Source organism: Dermacentor silvarum, chromosome 6 (genome assembly GCF_013339745.2).
Source record: "Dermacentor silvarum isolate Dsil-2018 chromosome 6, BIME_Dsil_1.4, whole genome shotgun sequence".
NCBI classification, from domain to species: Eukaryota; Metazoa; Arthropoda; class Arachnida; order Ixodida; family Ixodidae; genus Dermacentor; species Dermacentor silvarum.
In genome coordinates, this window is record NC_051159.1 from 144,832,619 (window position 1) to 144,852,509 (window position 19,891).

A 19,891-nucleotide genomic window follows, 5' to 3' on the forward strand; every position below is an offset into this window, starting at 1 on the left:
AGAAGCGAATAGAGACGCCATGATGGGCCGGTTAAGGAAGTCAGGGGCCGTTATAACGTTATAAGGATTCCTTTCTCTCGATTCTATTCCTTTCGTATCATCCACCGTTCACGACGGGCTGATCCGGGTGATGACGTAGGCGGACTACTGACGAAACGTGAAAAGGAATGGTACCCGTCGTTCTGAAATTCAAACCAATGCTCAAATTAAAGAGAGGGAATAAAATGGGTGTGGGGGCTTAGGGATATATCGTGTACGTCCTGTCCACGATATCAGCGGCGCTTCGCGCCGGAACACGATGACTCAGACTTCAATTTCATTTGATTTCGCCGTTTTACAAGCGGCCTCGGTAACAGACAAAGCCAGCGTGCACGGAAACGAAACGCTGTCACAGTGAAGCACCTGCTTGTTCAGTCACGGAGACCTTCAGCCTGACAGCGTGTGCCACCGACAATAAAGCGCCGCTGTCCGAGACCGGAGTGCGCACGCAGCTTACAACTACATAGAGTGGCGGCGACTATACGCAGACCGTGCTACCACTGCGGGCCCCGGGGCGCGACGGGCGAAACAAGAGCACGGCGGCGCCGAGCGGGCACCAAGGTCGCGTTTGACAAGGCGAAACTAGTTCGGCCCTGGGCGGCCACTTCGCGTGCGAACGTGCGCGTCGCGACAAGCCAGACAAGCGCGCCGTTTCCCAACGCGGGACACGCGGCCTTCCTGTTGCTGCGGCTGCAGTGGCGCGGCGGTCCGCCTTTTTACGCCGGCTGGCTCGTTGGCCAATATCTGCGCCGCGCACAAGTTTTCGAGACCCGAAACGGGCTCTCGCGAACGAGCCAGTACGAGGAACACCGATACACTCCGGCGACAAATGCCACGGAGAACGCGCGACGTTCTTATTGCGAAAGTTAGGCCGAAGCCCCGATGTGCTCAGTGCAGATGAAAAGAGACTATCGATCGATTTGTGTGTGTTATTTGTGCGCTAAGTGTCGTTGTTCCTTGGTGTATGAATTAATTTGTCATCGCGTTCACCTGGAGCAGTCTGCCATGTGTGCTGCCAGGCATACCTCTCCCAATTTTCATTAGAGACTCGCTCGCTCACTCTATCGATCATCTCTTCTGCCACTGTTCTCTTCCCTCCCTCTCTGCGAACATTGCCAACAGACAATGAAACCAAGGAAATCACAGCGGTGACCAACCTGAAGACTATGAACGATGGCTCAGTGACAATACATTTTATCATTCGCTTTTACAGTATCTGCATGAAACTGACCTCCACGCTTATATGTAATTTCATTTCGACATGCCGCGTGGCAACCTATGCGAATTTTTTTAATTGCATAGGGAAGATTCTGTTCCTTTCATTTAAATGTAGAAATCATAATGAAAACGCAAGTGAAAATGTGCGAAGAGACAGCTTGCCGCAGGAGAGAGCCAAACCTACATCTCCCGCATTAACGTGTGCGATGCTCAACTAATTGAGCTGCGGCGGCGGCAGTCCAGCTTTCTTTCTCATTTATTTGTGCTTGTGTGTTAGATATAGCCCTGGAAGTATTACCCAGCGCCAGGGTATCAGCCAGTGTCTTTTTCCTTATTAACGCGATAGCGTTTTTGGACCACCTGTCGCAGAAAAACCTGCGTCGGCAACCGGCGTGTGATCGCGGGTGGTGGAGAAAATCATCCAACCACATCGACCGCGCAGGCCCTCCACGTGGTGCAAGGTTTTGGTGAACAAAAACTTGAATTTCTCACAGTGAAATCCGCCAGAAAAATGGTAAAGCACGATTTTACCATTCGCCGTCGGATTGTAATTTGAATGTACGAGAAAACCTAATTCTGTTACGAGGAAACTCAAACACAAACCCCTTTTCCAGCATTTCTACCAGACCTGCGCGCGTCGGGGCAATAGCAAACAATTAATAAAATAATAAAAAAGGTGCTAGGGCTTCCACATTTTAATATAACACCACTTAGATTGCCCCTAGAAAAACGTCTTTCTAGCAATGCATTTCAGTTTAAAATTGAAGCCGACTTTAAGGGGATCGGTGTAAGCTTGGTCTTTGTAAGCTGGCTTTCCCACGTTCAGTGTTGCAGTGAATGAAGCCTACTTGCCGTATGCGAACGATGCGATGCGAACGGGTCCCGATAACGCTGTCGCGTTCTACTCTTAAAAGCGAAGCTTAAGCATCCTCCAATTTTTTATTGCTATATTTCAATTAAAAACAACAGTTAATTTTTTACCTATGCTTTCCTTGGCTTGATTGTCTGTGGGCTTCATGTGGTTCGCGCCACCAAAAAGTCAAGCTCATTGTTCCCTTTATTTTTCTTTGCGAAAGGTGCTATACGATGGCAGTCGACGAAGTGAAGAGCGTTTACAGACTGGCTTATATGCAATAAGGTGAAGAAGCCTGCATAACGAATAATGCCAAATACGTGAGAAAAAAAATAGCATAACGCGCTGCTCTGACTATCGCTGTAACAAATGTGTTGGGCACGACTGATATCAAGGACTTGTATATTCCCATATTCCTGTCAGCATCCACGTTGACGAAACGTAAGAAAACAACGGCGATTGAGTATAGGTTCACGGTGTACTGTGAACCTATACTCAAGCTACGCGGTCAGTCACACGCTACCAGAGAGCATATACTTCACGACGGAGCATTCACGTGTGTATGCTCAGAAACAGGCGTCGCCCGCCGTGCATGAAGAGAAATCCTCACCCATGTAGCGCCGCGGACGAGACGACGCAACATACACTACACAGACAAGTCAATAAGCGCTGAGGCTTTAGAATGTAAGCTGTACTCAGCGCTGTGGACCGACTAAACTGACAGTTAAGCCGCGTCGGCTTCCGACGAAGTTTTCAACGCCACCTGGACAACTCTTAGATGAGGCAAACTAGCGCCTATTCACTTCGCTGTACGAAAAATCAGCGTTGAAGTTTCCGTCCGAGACTGGCTCAAACACGGTGGAAAAATAGTGGGCTCGGACGCTCGTTTCTAGCACATGTGTGAATGTGAATGTGCGAAATGTGCTTGTGCGAGCGCGTTTTGTGTTGGCGTATACAGGCGCGAATGTTCGCAACAGGATGAGGCATATATATGTATCAGCTGCAGCAAAATTTCGGAGGCGACTAAGCGCATTGCAGTGCAATGATAAGAAATTCGCCCAGTTAGGACTGTAGGGAACGCCCACTTTCTAGAAGCGCTAGGGTTCTAAGCTGACGGGAGCGTTGTAAATGGTCAGCGGTCGAGATAAGCAAGAGACGTTCGACGAAAAAAAAAAAAAAAAAAAGGCTGTGACCGAGATGGAGCCGGGTCATTACAGGCCTCGTAACTTTACAGCAGTGGGGCACCGACGGGGAGGGGGGGGGGGGGGGGGGGGGAGGTTCGGGTGTGGTAACCTCCCCCCCCCACACACATCGCCCCACCTGTCTAACGTGTAGCTTCAGTGCTCTGTTCACATTGCCATTACAATTCAGGAGGTGGCTTGATGTCGAGTTTTCCTCATTAACAAAAACACTCTATCACTGTCCCGTACTTATTCATTCACGCTTAAATTACGTTGTAGAAATAAACATCGTCATCATCCTTGGTGTCATTATATTATAATTATTAGGCATTTTATTTGGTGTTGGATTCCTCTGGCTAAAGCAAGGATATTATGCAAAGTGCTTGCTCCCCCCCCCCCCCCCTCTGGCAGAGATCCTGGGTGCGCTACTGCTTTACAGCGTAGAGATAGAGCTTTTAATTAAGAGAAGCAATATAAAGTTAGGACAAGCAAAATGCTAGACTGCAAAAGATGTAGTAAAGCTTCATTACCTGAAGTAGGCTAAGTGACTACTTGTCGCCGTCCCGTTTCCAAGGAGACGCCATTATAAAACAATCTTCACCAGCATCACCATCGTATAACTTCTGCATGTACACTATAGAGTCAGTGCACAGTGTAGATGCCTCGTGATAGGTATATTTCATTGTAATGCAAATATATTTAATCGTGGTACTCCACCGTCACCTTTCCCTGTCTCTGTCTTTTCACCTTGCACCGGTGAGGAGCTGCAGGCCACACACACGCTGTGTCGGCAACTTCTCCTTTCTACTCATTATATCACCCGCTAGCTTCGTACGTCGTGTGACGATCGATTCCAGTGAAAAGAAAAAGAGAAACATTATCACCTTAGTCCCTTTTAGCATACCTGCTAGTACGTGTACCATCTTGCTGTGCTGAATCAATCAACGAATTATACGCTGCGCTCAACTCTCTAAGCATCAACGAAATATATCGCGCGTCGTAATCGGCACAGCATGTCGTCTACACAGCCACGGCGCTCGCGCCACAGGACTCGGGTGATCGAAGCGCACGCGCGCGTCAGCGTCCTCCTTCAAGGCCGCGTAGTCAAGCCGGTGTTGTTTGACGCAGCGCGGAATCCTTATGCAACTGCGCCGGCGGTCGCTGCCAGCAGCGGCACGTCGCCTACGCACTTCAGCTCCCGTTTGGCCCGCCATTGTTAACTGACCAAGCTTCTCCCCTCTAATAACATCCTGTTTGCGAAGACGCGTCACCTCATTAGGCGCCGCTCGAATACCCTCCGTACTGCGTCGTTTATATTTAACGAGGGCCTTGCTAGCAGTGCACTGTCGTCGCTTACTAACTCTCCCGTCTCTCGCTCCTATTTTATAGCGTTCGCTTTAGGAGCGTTAAAGCAAGAAATAAAAGTATATATATATCAAGGAAGAGAGAGGACGTGTGTCGAGTAAGCTTCTGAACAACACGGGGTTTTTCTTTCGTTTTTTTTTTTTTTTTTTTTCACTTCGTTGGATCAAATTTCTCATCTAAGGAGCCGTCGCAAAAGTGCGTCTGTAGGCAGTAAAGGCATTAAAAAATATTCGAAGGTAACCATATGCAGAGAACAGACAACGAAGCCAGAGAAACCATTTTTTTATTTATTCAAATGTAGAAATAATAAGAAAAAGGAGAAATACAAGCGGACGATACGAGAATGAACAATCCCTCAAATCACCTCATTCTTCGCGCTCTTCGAACTATAAAGTTAGTAAAATCTCAATAATGGCTTTATTTGCTAACTCTCTCTCTCTCTGTTCAGCGCAGAGCGGCTGGGTAGAGTAATCAGCTTAACGCCATATTTCTGTCTTTCACCGTAAATAATAGTTCTCTGTTTCTCTCCACCAGACTTTGCATGCCACTTCCACCGGAATGCGGCCACCACGGCCGGGTTTTATTCCGTCAGCAGAACGCCATGACCACTAAGGCGATTTAGGAGCACGTTAAAGAATCCTATGTCAAAACCAACCCAGAGCCCTCGACTAATGCGTCCCCAAATACCCCTGTACAATGCAGCTCTGGAAAGTTAAACACAAAAGTTCACTTTTCATTCCGGGAATATTAATGCGCCCCAGTGACCACGTAAAAATGCAGCGGCTCGTGGTTGCAAAACCCGATGGGGCAACAGGCATTGCGCGTATGAAGTCGGGTGTGTGAACTCACCAACGCGCGGGGCGGAGGAGAAGGTCCCCCCCTCCCCCTTCAAAAAAAGAAGAAAAAAAAAAGCGGTTGCTGTCACACACTGGTGGACACCTCAACCGCGGTGTTTGGGGAAGGAAATTGAAGAGAGGAGGGAAAGAGGAGGAGAAGAGCAATGATAAGTGCGGCGCGTGGCCAGCTAGCTCGACGGCAGGGATGTCACTGCGTGAAAGAGAGGAGGCGAGGCTTTTCCAACGGGCGAAGCTTGTCGCATCTAATTACTTTCTCCTCATGCGCGTTCTCGCAATGCTCGACGAAGCTCGAATTTCGTCGTCGATCCGAGCGTGCGCGCAGGTCTACTTTAAAAAACGAGGGCGCGCGCGTGGTGCTGTGTCCGCCATGCGCGCAAGACCGCGTCGCAACAACCGTGACGGCCGAGCGCGCACCGTGACAGAGGATAAAGAATGAAGCAACAAATGCAGTTTAAGCGAAGTGTAAGTAGATAAGCCTCTTACGCGCGCTATGCAAACCGTTATGTTATAATATACGGCGTTACGCGAACTGCCCTTAGAGAACAGAGTATCGCCATAGACTAGCTACCGTTTCGCCACATTGTTCTATTGTTGAGGAATTGAGTATTATCGCCAATGGCTCCTCCCTAGTTTAATTTAAAGACCAACTGCAATGAAGTGCTGCTTTAAATAAATGGGTTATAAATGAGTATATGTATACTATATTGAAGCAATGACACAGTTACGGGGCTGGTAATTATGCGACTTTTCTAACCCACTTTAAATAGCATCCTAAGTCGACGACGCATGCACCAGGTAGTATAGCGGATGTGACGCAAATCGCAGCACATCGGCTCCGATATATTCAGCCCACCGTGAGTACCGCCTAATCATGGAGCCAATGCCGAGGAGCCGCGGTGGTTCTCAACATTACGGGTTCTACGTCATTTCCGGCGCGCGGTATAGCCCAGCTCGCTATATTGGAAACGCCTGTTCTTGCGATATTTTCGTGGCGCGTCCGCTCGTATTTCGAACGCAAAATTTAGCACAGAGGTCGCTTTAAACCTGCACAACATAGGGAGCCTACATGCAAGCTAACACTACATGGAACTATACGCGCTACAAAATTTCGTAGCAGTTACCCTCCAAAAGTTTTTTTTCACCAATCCCCTTCCGAAATACACCGCGGGAGCGACGAACAGTCGTCGCATCCCTAGCACGATGCGCGCTAAATGAAGCACTCACGTGATATTCGCAGTTAGGCTCGTAAACGCAGAATACATGTCGGAGCGGCGAACAGCCGCAAGAAGCTCAGCAGCAATCGCGAGGTAACATGATGGCCTCCTTTCGCCACCACTTCCGCGTGCGTTTCACAGGAGGTACCGCAACACGTTTCTCAAGTTCATAATATTACCACGCACACACACAAAAAAAAAAAGAAACGTAAAAGTATAGTGATCATCACGTAAATGACACGAACGATGCTCCAGAAACTTGTTTGACACGTACGTCTTCTAAGTATATAGTGCTAATCTGCGCCACTATAAACCACTACTCACACGCGCACATAGTGCGAATCAAATAGTAGAACTGATATTCACGGCTACCGTGTTCTCTCGACATCACCACTAACGCTTTCTGTTGAGTCAACTCCATACCGCGTCATAATGAAAAGTTCCGGCACGAAAGACGGATTCTTTCCGCGCGCTTATCGGCACAAAAACAGGGAGCTGCACAATAGAAAGTGTTGTGGCGATGGGCCAAAGGATGCGTGTACGTATGACTGCAACAATGGCGGGTGGTTCGATGCGGCTGTTACTTCCTCGTGTGTCTCGGCGGGAGCCTCTATAGCCCTGGACGAGACGGGTGGACAGCTTGCGCAAACAAAAGCGCCTCATCGACGCTCGTTGCTAGTATTTTCGGTGCAGAATAGCCGACAAGACGACTTATCTGTTGCCTGTCGTCCTTGGCTGATGTCCTGTTTACTGCTTCGCGCTGTACGCCTTGCAACAAACAAAATGCTGGAATATCAAATAGCCCAATCTGCCACCCCCCTTCCTCGCTACTATTTTCCAGCATGCAGACGCTCCGTTTCAGTAGGCCGGCAAGTATTAAAAGCGATTCCTCGATCACTTCCCGAAACAGAACACGCTCGCTAAATAAATGTGCGTAACCGGTGGAGCGTCCGAAACGACGCCATCCTCTATTTTAACGAATAACCAAACTCGTAACCGTACACCTTGCCAGCAGTATGCGGAAAGAGCGCAGGGGGCACTGGCTGCGACCTTCGGGCGCTAAATTTTGCGATTGCAAGGAGGCCGCTGAATGCCGGCCTCTCGGCTCGATCGAGTGACACACGAGCCTGTTCACCTGAGCTGCGACGCGTCGACTCACGCTTGCTCAACGTGTAGGCTCTCGTTCCGACATCGCACAGGGGAAGACTTGAAGTCCAAATTGATCGCAGTAAAATACAACGGAGGAGAAGAAGCCGACAGGACAGGACGCTAACTTCAAATGCGCGCCAAATTTTGAATGCAAACGTGTCTTGAGAGGGCTCTCTCTAGGCAGTTGCAAATGGAGAGGCGTTCTGCATCGAAAAAGACGGCGACAAGTGCGTAAGGCACACCTTCACTGGCTCTTACCCGTAAGGAGACTAGTTGTCTCGAAAAACGTTTGAGAGTGATCATGATTTCTTTGATCAACGGCGTTTAAAGAATGTGTCTCTCCGACGATGTAAAAATAAGCAGCTTGAAAAAAACATATAGTCGGAAGCAGTTTCAGGAAGGCGAGTGACAAGCGCCATTTTATTCCACTGCGAAACTGGACATCTGCCATCTTTCCTCCCATGGTCAGCTCTTTTATTTTTTATTTTTCCTTCATCTTTGGCTAGTTAGTCAGTCCGCTCCCCCCTTCCGGCCTTCCTTTATCGACGCCTCCTGGCGTAATATTTGAAGACATTGCTCATAGTAGCGCTTTCTGGTCGGCCGGATGCATTGGTGACGTGCGCAGTAAATAAACGTATAAACTTTGCCGGCCGCGCGATCCGTAAACGCCGGCTGAAAGTAACGCTCTCTCTTGTCTGCTTCTTCTAGTCCGTCGTCTCTTACCGCGCCTAATTTTGTCTACGAGCATTGGAAAATGCGGCAACCAACCCAACCGTCTTCATAAAACATAGGAACACTCCACCCGAGGCACAAGGCAACCGGGCGAACGAGACGCGCGAAAGAAAGAAAACAAGCAAAAAAAGGACAAGCAACCGCCACACAACGAGACCCGGCCGAGACGCCAAGCGCAAGTGGCCCGCGATCGTGAAAGGTCACGCGTTAAGTTCTCGCACGCACGCAGCGATGCATGCATGCATGCGGGCACATGGCATGAGTGCGCGGCCAGCGCGCTAGAGCTAGTCTCCAACGTGTAGGGAGAGGAAGAGAACCAACGTCGTGCGGGGGACGGGTCAACGACGGTGGACGCGCACCAGAGCCACCGGCGCGGAATTCGCCGCCAGCGGAGAAAGCGAGGCAGCGCGACGAGCACGCGTGAATTTCAGCCGGGCCGCGCGCGATCACGTTCGCGCGCGTTGGCGCGGTTGCCGCGTCGCTGTCGTTGCACCACGAGCGTGACGTCACGCCTGCCACTCTCGACTCTCGCGAGCGACACTCGCTGCCGAGCAGTGGACCGCGAGCGGCGACGACCATGCGGTAGCGGGCAAGAAGCTCACGTATACAACGAGGGCAGCGCGGGTTGTGCGAGAAATATAGAAGAGAAGGGGTTAACTAAAGTAAGGGGATGCTAGTCATAAGCAGGACGAAACGGTAGCGGACGGCATAGGTGTTTAAAACCATTCATGGATATACGCGGAATGAACAGAAAGGCGAGTAATATATATATATATATATATATATATATATATATATATATATATATATATATATATATATATATATTATACGCCTTTCTGTTCATTCCGCGTATTTCCATATATATATATATATATATATATATATATATATATATATATATATATATAACGTTAGCGAGGGTTAACTTACAACGGGAAAGGCGTCCACTTAACTTCGTGACGCAGACAGGCCACTAAATGTGCACCGAGCCGCAAACATTCCCCGCAAGCACAGTAATCCGTCGGCTCTATTCAGGATGCCACGTCGTACAAATCTGCATTTCGTAATCGCCTGTACTATATATAAGCCCCTGCTCTTATAGGTCACGGATTTGTTCGACACTTTTAAAGACTACTCCTTTCTGTAACGCCACAACGGGCACTGAAAGGGCTGAAATGAAGCATAAGCATGCACGTACAGACACAGACACACAGAGAGGCAGGGAGAAAGAGAAACAAGGCGGCAGCAGTGAACCATTATACGACAACACTTTCATTTTCGCATTTGTTTTCGCATATGTAAGTTTGTGTGCGATATGTTGTAATTGATAGCGCTACTCGCCACTTTTTCGTTCGGCTCATCCGAGTACTCAATGAAGTCTACGGTATTATACCGAGCTAGTTGGCGTTCTATCTCGCTGAACTGCGCGAAAATAGACAAAAGACGCAAAAAAAAGAAAGGGGGGGGGGGGGGGTGACGTAGACAAACGCTTGTCTACGTCTCCTTTTTTGCATCCCTTGTCTGGTTTCCCACTGTTTAACAGGAATCCGCGTCCTATTCTCGGTATTCAAAAATATTCTTCCAACCGGTATACATCAGCGCTCTTTTAGAGCGAAACAGGGTTGTGTAGTTTAAATTAATTTTCTTTTATTCCACATATGCATTGCGGCGAATCTTACTGAAGTAATACAATAATAATAATGGTGTTTAACGGAATCCATGCTACCGTACACACTACAGCTTTACGACCTACATCAGTAGGTAGCGATAACACAGACAGGAGTTAACGCGGAACGGCAAATATAGAAACAACGAAGTGTGACGACATCGTCGCAAGTGTAGGATATATTATCGTGGCGGTACTTTAACGGTGCACGCTACACATACGTCCGGGCGCCGGATGTGTCACTGCAGCAGGAGCAGCTGGGATGAAACAGACGGCCACACTGTTACTTCTAAAAAAAAAAAAATGTAATTAATCGGGACCCGCAGCTTGCAGCGCAGGACCAGACCGCTCACAACAGACAGTCTCGCCAGCCTATTAAGTCTCCAGTCGTCTGTTTTCATTCCTTTTGAGCTCACATAGGTGCATTCGCGTGACTTCTTTCTTTTTGGCATTATTTTTAAGCGCCTCTGTCCACCTGTGTAGACAGGGCCTTCGCGTTATACAGGGTGTTTTGGCGAACACATTCAAAATTTTTAATAAGTGCCTATGGCAGATAGCACAATTCTAGTCCATGAGCTGGTCTACTCGAAGAGGCGAACATTACTTGCGCAAGAAATTGAAATGCATAGTCGAGTAATTAACAAAAAATCACTATAACTCAGTTTTTAACTAATTACTTAAGGCACATATTGCAATTTACAAATTCTAGCAGGCCCGTTGGACTGCAAGGCATATCCACTTGGAACAAATTCTCAGGATGACACCATTTTCGATATATGGGCTGTCAAACTTATGGTAAGAATGCACTGTCATTCCACTATACTTTCTTAACAAAACGTCGTTTTATGCATTGAAGCACAAAATCTGGAACATCTGGAACATCTGGAACGCCAATGTTTTTCTCCACAAAGTTCGGGAATTAATATCTCGAAACTGGTGTCATCCTGAGAATTCATTCGAAGTGAATCCGCCTTGCGAACTCCCGGGCTAGAAATTGTAAACTGCAATATGTGCCATACGGCGATTAGTTAAAAACTACATCAGTGTTTTTCGCGCGTATACCATAGCATAAGCGTTAAACAAAGAAACTTTCGCACTAGCGCTTTCGGACTTCACCGCTACACAACAGCAGAAACGGCAAGGATTCAAATACGCGACTGCCGGTATAGGAATACGGCTTAACCGAGCGGCAAGCCTTAACCAAAATCGTCGAGCTGCAAAGTTTCTCGATCGATGGGAGACGGACGTCAGCACGACTACAACGCGTCCCCTCTTCCTTCTCCTGTCTGTCTCTCGTTTAATTTTCGTCCCCCCGCCCTTTTACGATCATGCGGGCAGGGTTTCGGCACATACAGTCGCGGCCAACTTGGAGAGACGGTGAAAGAAAGCGGAGCGAAGGCGGCGGCAACCGTTGCTGATGATGCTGCCGGGGTGACAGACTTGGGGACATTGGCTAGCGTCCAGGGGTGAACGACCAAGGCACCGACACTCGCCGACCAGGGAGGACGCCAGCGAAGAAACAAAAGAAAAGACAAGAAATAAAATGGAGTATAAAAATACGGGGAAACAGGAAAAAAAATATTTAAAAAAACGAGAAAGAAAAGAAAAAAAAAGCAGAAAAAGAAGGAGGCTGCAAATGCGCACCGCTTGGCGAAGAACACTTTCCGAGGTCAGGCGGACCGCTTTCGTCTTGGTCCGTGAACGTTGTTACGCTGAAAACGCTGGTTCCGCGTGCTGGTACACACTGCTGAAAACAACGCCGGCATCTATAGGCTTCTTTCTTTCTTTTTTCTTTCTTTCTTTCTTTCACATGCGTACACGCACACACATCTCAGCCAAGTTGACAACATTTTGCAGCGCCCCGCGCGACCGCATACGACGCTTCCTGCTTGCACACTTTCCGTGCAAACGGCCTGCGCCAAGAAACGTATTTAGAAAGAAGCTTCTCGGTAATCAACAGCCGAAAGGCGCGGCTACACACACGACGAGTCCTAATTAATATCCGTCTATACAATCCTAAATCATATTCATGAGAGGCACAGACAGGCCGACTCCGCGGCTCCGAGCCCCGCTTCTATATATACAAACTCGCACCCTCGTCGCGTTAATCGAAGTGAACGTAAAGCACGACTGCGCGGTCAAGCCTTGCGCGCACAAATCGCACATATAGGCCCTGCGGCAAAATGTGTATACCAGATGCCTCGGCCATAGCGATAAATAACGCCCGCGAGGTCTTCGTCCTGGCGCCGCATGCATGCGCCCTGAACCAACCTGCAACCAAAGGCTCCTCGCTCGCAGCGGCGAAGGGCTGGATCATTAATTTGCACACCGAGGGAGAGTGGGAGCGGACAGGGAAAGTGCAAAGAGGTTAACCGGACTTCCATCGGGTCAGTACTATTAATATAAACCAGCAGCTCTCGTTTCTCTGCTCTGTCTGCGGAGATTAGTATACGCGGCTGTGCCTGGATTTTTTTTTTTTCCTCGCAGGAAATCGCCGTCACGACTTGGCCGCGCAGCTCGGACTTCCTCTCATCGTGTTCGCCGGATCGCTGTACAGGTATAGGGTTGGGGACGCGCAGGTTTCGCGGTTTCACAGCGTGCCCTGTGCTTTAAACAACTATACTAAGCGTGAAATATAACGTATTCTGCGAAACAAACAATAAAATGAGTAAGTTACGGGAGTTATCATACTCCCTGAGGACTGTTAATGACAGGAATGATTTGCCATAAGCTAATGTACTATACCGCACGAAGATATTGAAGCAGCCAGTTTCTTTTGGTACCCCCAGTGATGATTTCAGCCGATTCTGTGACATTTAAATTGTGAACCATGCATTTTATGATCACTATAATGACTTTAACTTTGAAGTTCGAGCTAAATTTACAATAATAGTTGTGCAAGGTGAGTTGGCATCCCCCCCCCCCCCCCTCTAAACTCTCTCCTCGTATAATTGTTGCTGCTTCAACTGAGGTATTTATTTGCTGTCAGCGTGTATGAGCCTCGTGCCGATGTCTTGTTTCTTAGTGTCATTTACTTCAGACCCAAATATAGACATTCTTCTTGGAGCTTACAGTAAAAGGTCAGAGTATTTTGTAAATACCATACATAAATAAAACAACAGACAATTCCAGTGTTAAGTCGCAACCTAACGGAGCGTACTTCTGGCGCATTTACAGCGCCGCGATGCGCGGCGATTTTAACGCCACGCATAAACCATGTAAGGGTGCTGTAAGGCTGATGTACTGTAAGGGTATACGCTTTAATCAGCAACCACATGACACGCATTTCGCACATTCCGATCAGGATTATACGGCACAGTTATCAAGCAACGTAAAATGAACCAGCCGACGCCGAAGATATACGTCGGAAATGCGCTCCAGGTGGTTATCGCTTCATACAAAAACAAGGTAACTACCGTTTTTGCAGATTCTCGCTTCACACAAAAGAGCAATGTCATTTTCTTTATTTAAGCGTCTTCAACGTTTCGCTCTTCTATTTTGTTGGCGGTGGTACCTCAATGGTTCCACTTTAATTTTTTTTTAATTATTCAATCACGGTCTCATTCCTTTAATTAGAAATATTGAGTCAGAAAAACGTGCGGTGTTAACGAGTGAGATAAAATAAAAGGACCATATAGCTGGATCACAGCCACTGCAGATTTGTACAGAAATAATCACATGATCCATAATCAAACCTGGACGGCCGGATCACCGATACCCCGATCTCGCGCGCCCCTTAATTCTTGATCCACTGTTATCAGCAGTGCCTGCACGGCCATGAAATACAAAAAGTAAATAAAACGCGAGCAGGGAAAATTCCTAAGGGAACAGCAAATCCGGATGAATGCACTATGGAGGCAGAGGACATGTTAGCTTGCTTGATTAGGGCTTCGACGTGTGACGCAACCTTCGAAGCAATCAATTTTATATCGGTATCACACGGGCACTTTCGATCGCGACTTAGCTCGATCCGGATCCAGTCAATCGCGGCCCGCGCATAGCGATCGTATGCGGATGCCTGCGCTACGATTTTTACTGTGCATCGGGGAAATTTGGCAAGTGGTGTCGGTTTAGATGTCGCCAAGTGGCTTTGCAGCCACTTGGCGACCTGGCGCGCTAACCTCACCCATCTCGACCCGGATTGTTGGACCGTATAGCCGCGATCACTGTCGATCGCGATCGAAGCATTCGATCCCGATTCGGCTCAATCGCGACCGAAAGTGCCCGTTTGACACCGGTAATAGATGTGTAACCGATTCAGACCCACTAAACGCATAGGTAGCGTCGTGGGCTACACTAGTGAAACCGCTGCTCAGCTCATTACCGCTCTGTCGGTGACAGGTACAGAAACAGTTTGACTAATACGCTAAATTAAAATAAAAGCTAATATGTGTAATTCTCCTACAACTTTTTTTTTCTTTTGCTTATGCAATGATTGTTTCAAATTTCTTTTACATGTTCATAAATTGTATAGCACTATTGTTCTCTTTCGGTGCGTGGTTGCTATGTTTTGCAATCACTGTGTTATATTCTATACCAAATCCGCTAATTTCTATTCTTTTACAGGTGTTCATTTACCGGATGTTTATGAATCTACAGTGCTGACTGGCGGCACTTAATGTGCTTTGTGTAGCTCCGTGCAAGAATTACTACTGGAGCTGGCAGTGTGTCCTATAAATAAATTCGATTGTTACGGTGCAATCACCTGACCTTTCATTAAAGAGCTCGTTTCGTAAACCGCGGACCCACTACCAGGCAGCGCGGGCTCCCCATACTCCGTAACACTCCTTATCAGGGCGAGCACTGTTCTCGGGACGGGGAGGATTGGTGCGCAGAGGCCACGCAAACAGATGATAGCGCAGGGCCGCCCGCGCCCGTATAACGACGTCTCCTCCGCGGCGGCCGATAGCAGCCGGCCGGGCTGCGTGCAGCCAGGCCCCGTACGTATACGGGACTGCCGCGTACGATCGCGCACGTGATGCGCTCGTCTCATCAGCCCCGGACGGAAGCGACCCCCCGACGACGTCTCCTGTTCACTTCCCTCGCGAGGCTGAATAAGAGCGGCCCCGTCGGCTCTTCCGCCATCGCACCTCGGCAGGCGTTCCTGTCGGGAACGGCGTATCACGATGAAATAAATCCGTTCCACGAATACAACGGATTCACTCAGTCGAGGTGAGAAGCGCGTACACGTCACAGCAGTCACGCGGAGTGCGGTTACCGCGCATATGCGGGAAGTTAAAGGCGCGAGAAATGCGCGTGGCTACAAAAACGAGAAAAACAAAAATTAAAGCATGCGAAACCTTTTAGAATGACACATTCTGGACATGTATGACATATTCTGATGAATGCCATGACACGAATGATGTATGATGACATGAATGATGAATGACATATCCTAACATATTCTGGTCCATGTATCCGACTGTCGAGACTAAGAATGAGGTTATTTAACCGAGAAACACACAAACTTGGCATTACCGCAATTCAGACTCAACTTAATTTTCAAATGACAGACATCTCTCTCTCTCTCTGTGTTAACATCATGCGTTCAGTGCGAGCATAAGCGAGCTCCTTATTGTTACTAGAATCTGGCAATCGCGGTCACTGCGCGATCTACTGCAACTCTACAGTCGTAATTATTTCGTGTAATGTTTGCTTGTTGCTATCTGTTTCAAATATTGAAATTCGTCACTTGAGAAGTGGCGATACCCGACTAGTCATTTCGATGCACTCCGGCAGTGCTGAGAAATCCGTGGAAGCTATAGCCAGCTTTAAAAGTGCATCTCCGGCTTCGTTATAGTCACTGTATGCAGTTTATGCTCGCCGTAAAGATTAACCGCTGTCTCACACAACGGTTGTAGCGAAGCGACTGAAGCGACCAGTCGAATATGTCCTTAGTTTTGGCCATGGGGAGAACAACTACAGCAAAGTAAGAAAGGAAACACTAGGTGGCTATGACCACCACCCCATTTCAAAGAGGCCGCTCCGAACATCCATCCATCTGTGCCATTTCCACCACCGTTTTCATCGCCTCCCCCATGCACTGCTCGAAATATACACAAAATAGACAAATGCAATGACTGCGACGGAAGCGGGGGCGCCTTGCCGGCGACAGCGGGTCGTAGGGTCGGGATAGAGGGAACGGGCGCTGATCGCGTCCTATTACTCAATTAAGAAATTAAAAGAACCGCCCCGCTGTCGCTGCCGGGCCCGGAAGTCTTCAGACCAAAGACGCCCCGGATGTGGCCTAGCCCGCATGCGCAGAAGACGAACGGGTACTTCCGCCTGCTGCGCAGAACGGCATCTTCGATGCGTATTAAATAAGGCAACATTTAACAACTCAGCTCATACTCTCGTCATCGTGTCTTCAGTTCTGGCCACAGACAGCGTGTCCGTTTCAAGCGCGGCACATACGAGAAATGGTTCAAACAGGCTCTCTCCACAAACATTTCTCAGTACTGCCTGCCCTTACCCGATCCTGGTTAGTGTCGTTAACTTTCGTTTGCTTTCTTGCCAATTCAGTTCGCATCATTATGCGCATCAAAGCATTGTCTTGTCCAAGTAGCCGAACAGGAAAACCAAGAAAGTCAAAGGGATAGATGGCGTCGTTCCACAAAGAACATGCCGCAGCAATTCCTCAGTACCGACCCCGTCGTCTCGAGTTCCTGACTCGACTTCCGTCTCCCGTTTGTCTCTCCCCGACTTTGATTTGTTGTATCGAAAATTTAGTTCTTAACAATGCCGACTCGATCGAGTGCCCAGATCAGGAAGCACGTGACTCCGCACATGCCCTTCACTGTGTTACCGAATTCAGTACGCCGTGACATTTCAAGCGTCTTAATGCGCGCTTTGTTGCTCTTCAATGGCTCTCAACACAACCGGAGAAATGCCGAATGCCTCGCTACAGCGAACCTATTTACATTTAAAAAAAGAAACGAGCACGCTGGCACTGCTAAGCACGAAGTCGCGGAATCAAACTCCGACCGCAGGGGCCGCATTTCGATGGGGGCGAAATGCATAAACGCCCGTGTACCATACACGTTCGAGGTGCACGTTAAAGAACCCCTGGTGGTACCTAGCGTACCTCACTTCAGCGTTCCTCATAATCAGGCCGTGGTTTTGGCCCGTAAAACCCCAGAATTCAATAAACTGATTTAACAAGCACGCACACCTCTCTCTCTCTCAATGAACGATCGACCTGCGCAAAGGCATCCCCGCATGCGTTCAGGCTTTCAATGGCGCGATTTTGCGTTTGCGAACTTGCTGGTGCGGCAAATCAGCCGTCGGTCCCTTCGTGCGTGCGATTTTCCGATGTTCGGAGCGCTGAAGTTCTCTGCGAAATCGCATACGCGGCGTGGACGGGGAACCAATACAGACGTAGATCCTCAGAGAAGTCCCGGTGGTCCGCCTGCTTATTATTATTATTATTATTATTATTATTATTATTATTATTATTATTATTATTATTATTATTATTATTATTATTGTAGAGTAACGAGTTTGAGCACGACAAACGTTTCACGAAAACTGTCTCTAGTTTGTTTTATTTTTCTTACCGAAGCGGGCTGAAACGCTAAGAATAATTTCGACTAGATGCTATATATCGTAGCCGCCGCGATCGGTGCTTGTACGCGAAGTTTTGCGTGTACGAAAAACTCAGTGGGAAAACACTGCATGTGAAACAGGCTCTTTCCATAATTACTTTCAAAAGAACGACAACGTAAGTTTCACGTAACACCAATCATGTTATTGTTAGCGTTTGGTAATGCAGGAAGCAGCAACGCAAATGTGGTCGGCTCGTTTGGTTCTGTCCGCCAACACAACGTGCTCAGGTAAGTGCGACGTCCAGCGATCTGCACTGTTCATGTCACGGAGTTTCATATAATTTACTAGAGGGAACTGTGGCGCCAATGTCGACGGGCGATGTTTGCAGGGCGGTTCAGGAAACTGGCAATGATCATAGAGTTGGTATTAAAGTGTACAATATTACTACCCTAACCTAGCACATTATAGTTGGAATGATGGTTAGTATATAGATTTGCCTAAACTTCGTCCTTCTAGCTTTAAACGCCTTCGTGACTTGGCAAACTGATCATTTTCGAGAAATTACTGCCTTATAAATTATTATTCAACATTATTAAAATTGTCCAACGGCAGGATTCGAACGTAGAACCTCTAGCACAGAAGCTCTATAGTGAAACCATTACACCACGGGCGCAGGACAAGCGAAACCACTGCAATTAGCTGAGTTGGCGCAGAATTAGCGATTACGCGTGGTCTCGGAGTTTTACTGCCTTCCGCGATAACAACAAAAAAAAAAAAAAGTATAGATTGCGTTAAAATTTAGGCCAATGAAATCAGATAAAGCGCGAGAAACGAAGCCACAAGCACGAAGATAAGAAAAAGTCATGTACTAACTATTATCCTATGATTGTTGCAACGATCCCTCAAGTAATTATTGTAGGAAACTGTGGTTCATGTCACGCGATGCGGGGAACGTTACGTGGCAGACGCGGTGAAGGCCGCGAATTCGAGACATCAAAGTGTTAGGAAGTGCAGGCACGTCGACACACTGCGACATTTTATTACGTCTGCGAGTAGACCTCGAAGCACTGCCGTCAGTGAACACGCCGAAACGGTGCCTCGAACATGCGCTGAAAGCCAAGTGGCACCCATGCAACGTAGCGCAACTGTTCCTTCTTTCCCTCGCCTCTACAGTGAAGACACAACCGAATCTCGGTCGGCACGACACGCCACCTGCCAGCGTCTGTGACACAATGGGGGATCAAGTAACGTTCAATGAAGTGTCATTGAACCGTCCGTACGGCATCGAAACACCTACACATGTTGATGCATTAAAGAAAGGGAAATAATAAAAGGTAGTGGGGCATGACGCTTTTTAAAAAAGTTAAGGGAGATCTCCAGATGAGCTCAATATTGTTCCCGTCAGTTTCACTTCGATTGCAAAGGTCTACACAATCTGAAATCGAGAAGAAACGCGACACACTGAATCTGCGGGTACTGTGCGCGGGTGTACGGCGTTTTGCGTCAACTGTGAACTCAATTTGCTTATAAGTGCACGTGCAAATCAGGGAATAAAGAAAACAGCGAGAACAAAAGCACCACGGTAGGGAGATGTCCGCGAAAATGCACGCTGCACTTCGCGCGAAGGCTTATAGTTCTCGTTCGCCCGGATAGGTCAACACGCCGGATATGCTCGCGCACTGAAAATATGCGCATAGAGAAGCAAAAAATATTTCTCTATGATATGCGTCCAAATATCCTCAAAATGGCCTTCCGTTATCATCCACCGACGCGTAGCGATGATCTACTCCCGAGATCTCATCACAGGCGTCTGTCCTACTTGTGCCGGAAACGAGTTCCGGACGACACAACGTTGCACAGCCAGCCGCCGCGCAGCTAGCAAAAAAGCGTGCTAGAGGCCCCGCGACAAACTGCGAAGATGCACTTGGTTTGAACATTTCACGCTAAAAGCTGCCGTCGCCACAAACTACGAGCGAGGCGAACGGATCAGGTCTGCGCCAGCGGAATCGCTTGAGCGCAATGCTGAGGCAAAAGGAAAGAATCGCCGCATGGCTCTACAGATCTCGAGT

The 19,891-nt window shown here is 48.1% G+C and overlaps 1 protein-coding gene across 2 annotated transcripts in view; it reads right to left on the minus strand.

The window, feature by feature from the left end:
• The window catches only part of LOC119456126 (uncharacterized), a 241,705-nt gene that overhangs the window by 221,014 nt on the left and 800 nt on the right, over window positions 1-19,891 (minus strand). The window contains exon 1 of one of the 2 annotated variants that reach the window (XM_049669556.1): window positions 6,738-6,756. The exons of the other annotated variant lie outside the window; for it this stretch is intronic. The gene's annotated coding sequence lies outside the window, so the exon portion shown is untranslated. Of the gene's footprint in view, window positions 1-6,737; window positions 6,757-19,891 lie in introns of those variants that run through there. 2 annotated transcript variants of the gene reach the window in all.